Raw genomic sequence first — 3,178 nt, forward strand, 5'->3', positions numbered from 1 at the left:
CCGGTGAGCTTCTGTGCAGTAGACAGACAGTGGGAATGACAGACAGTTAGTGCCGGTGGATGATCAATACAACGTTCTCACACTGATCTGCTGATGTGATGCAGCGATACTGGAAGACAGTGGCGTGAATAATGGTACTTCCAGTACGCTGTGATATCACCGGCTGCAGCTATTCATCATTTGAGGTAAAGTGGAGTCACGGGTCGGTGACTACACCTCACCGTCACATGTTATTACATCGAAATGATATAGCATAATATTACTGTACTTTCGTCTTTTATCTTAACACAGTATATATAGATATATATAGATATATATATACATATATATATACATACGGTATATATATATACACATACATATACATACAGTATATATACTGTATACATATATACATATATATATATACATACATTATATATATATACACATACATATACATACAGTATATATACTGTATACATATATACATATATATATATACATACATTATATATATATACACATACATATACATACAGTATATATACTGTATACATATATACATACAGTATATATATACATATATACATATACATATATACATACATATATACATATACATATATATACATACATTATATATATACACATACATATACATACATATATACATAAATATATACATATACATATATATACATATATACACATATATATATATACACATATATAGTGTGGGGAGTGGTAGGGGGCGCACTGCGATGCTGTTGCTGCTCCGAGCAGATTGCAAAAAATGAGAGCGAAAATTTAAAAAAACGGATGCCTTTGCAACATTGCTATACCTGAGAAGCTGGTGGTTGAGTTTACTGGCTCGAGCAGTTTTTAAACGTACCTGTCTCTTGCCCAACGACTGCTGGGATTGGCTTGAGCACTTCTTCCGACCCTGAACAAAATAAAGCAGAAAATGACAAATGAATGATGGATCAATACTACGGAAATATAAATTGAATTTAATCGCATTGAATTTAGAGAACTGCATTATTCAGGTAGAAACCCTTTCAAGACATTTCCATTAGCGAGGCGTCAGAGCTCCGTGTGTATAAATGAAGATCATAGGGATTTAATTTTTTTTTTTTTTAAAAGATGCATTCAATAATAATTCCGTACACAGCATCTCTGACATAGTTTGCCCGAAAAAAACCTTCTGCAATCAGATGCCACTGAGTCACATTCGTTATTGTACCACGACGTGCAGGATTACTGTCCCCTGTGGCCGCGACGTGTCAACGCCATTGTCTTACATCTCCAGATTTAAGGGTGGAAAATGATATTCCTGCTTTGAAGTGGTGACCTGTGCTTACGCGGATTTGTATCCCGCCGTCCTTTTCTTTTAAAGCGCTAACACGTATCACTTTAGTCATACAGGCTTCAGGCCTCATCTGTTTTCGAGTGAGTTGTCAAGTTTGCCCGAGGCTCAGATACAAAAACCATTAAAGTTGTGTGAATTCCTCTGCAAGGACAGCGAGTGATTCACCAGCGTACGCAGATGACAGATTTACGGGATGAGTGTGCTTTTGTTCAGCGGCGCAGAATCTCATCGGTACAGGAGTTTGGTGGCTCCACTGTCTGCACTCTTTGTGTGCCGAGGTGCCTTAGGCCAAATCGGAAGTCACCTGACGTGACACCGTGATCCCATGTTGACCGATGGGCTGTAACGAGTTCCTGCACAACTAACATGTCAGGAGGAAGTACAGGAACGCCACACACAGACAGGTATATCTTTGATGTGGCACTGAACAGAGGTGTGGACTCGAGTCGCTTGACCTGGACTCGAGTCAGGCTCGAGTCATCAATTTGATGACTTTAGACTCGACTTGACAAAATGTAAAGAGACTTGGTACTCGACTTGGACTTTAACATCAATGACTCGTGACTTCACTTGGACTCGAGCCCTTTGACTCGACATGACTCGAGACTTTTTCCAAAACCCAAAGTGATCTGTGTAAATATATTGTTATTTTGTTTGAAAAGGATCAGAAAGGACTCGAAACAGAAACAGCAGGACTTGGGACTTGACTTGACACTTTTCAGTCTTGACTTGGAACTCGACTCGGACTCTGCCTGTCTTGACTTGAGACTTGACTCGGACTTGAGTGCAAAGACTTGAGACTTTCTTGTGACTTGCAAAGTAATGACTTGGTCCCATCCTCCCTTACTGAATGATGTAAACACTTCTGCTTTATCTCTCCTGGTCGACGCTCTCGTCCTGAAGCGAAGGCCCTGAGCTGATAGGAGGCCTCCTCTGTTGGTGTAGCTGATTCCAGACAGAGGATGAGATGATAGGGTATTTTGGGTCTAAGTTATGTGTGGGCCTGTTATTTGTACTGCCATGAAGAGTGCTTCCATGAATAGTTCCCTGCCTGATGAAGACAGGAAGCCCCCCCCCCTTACTGCCAATGTTATTAAAAACAGCCACCGCATGTTATTTTCCTTTTACTGTAAAACAACTGCGAGCGCACAGTTTGCTTTGAATCGATTTAATTTAAATGAAAACAATGAAAATGTATTCAATTGAATTGATTATAATTCTTAGTAAAAGGCGCGTCTTTGTTACAATTATAGATTTACTTTTTTATGTCAACCAAATCGTGTCTATTCAGATTAAACTACAGCTTCTATTGATGGGTGTGAACCCATGCAGCTACACTGAACCGAAAAGACTGAATTTGGGAATAAACCGTGCGGTGCATTGTTCACCGGACCGTAATTGTGTCCAACATAAAGGCAGGAAATCTGGAGATTTTTACAGATTTACGTCTTTTTGGGAAAATACATTTCAGCCTTTCTTTCACAGACTGTCGACGTGGTTGACGGAGGAGCTGCTTTGATATGCGTCCACAAATCACCTGATATTGTTTGGTTGTTTCTGTAGGGCCTTTAGAAAAAACACGGTATGTGTCATTTCTCCATCCGGGCTTGACGGCTGTTCTCTCTTTGTCCTATTTTTCAATTCATGGAAGTAATTACCTCGTTTCATTTTTTTCAGGCCAGCAAATGAATACATTTACCCCCAACAATTTTTTTTCGCCCTCCTCCGAGGTCAGATCCTGTCATTATGACTGTGCAGCCTATCCTGGATCATTTGCCTGTATTGTCAGACTGTGATCTATCACACTGTCTCTGGACTGAGAAATGT

The 3,178-nt window shown here is 39.9% G+C and overlaps 1 protein-coding gene and 1 long non-coding RNA gene across 4 annotated transcripts in view; one reads left to right on the forward strand and one right to left on the reverse strand.

Annotated features, from left to right (window-relative positions):
• LOC107989229 (uncharacterized) overlaps window positions 1-3,178 on the reverse strand; it is a 16,571-nt gene that overhangs the window by 1,742 nt on the left and 11,651 nt on the right. The window contains exon 2 of the long non-coding RNA XR_001760735.2: window positions 875-925. This is a non-coding gene — a long non-coding RNA (uncharacterized LOC107989229). The remainder of the gene's footprint in view (window positions 1-874; window positions 926-3,178) is intronic.
• itga7 (integrin, alpha 7) overlaps window positions 1-3,178 on the forward strand; it is a 27,811-nt gene that overhangs the window by 1,697 nt on the left and 22,936 nt on the right. The window lies entirely within an intron of this gene.

The sequence above is a fragment of the Cynoglossus semilaevis genome, chromosome 11, assembly GCF_000523025.1.
Source record: "Cynoglossus semilaevis isolate Cse_v1.0 chromosome 11, Cse_v1.0, whole genome shotgun sequence".
Classification (NCBI taxonomy): Eukaryota; Metazoa; Chordata; class Actinopteri; order Pleuronectiformes; family Cynoglossidae; genus Cynoglossus; species Cynoglossus semilaevis.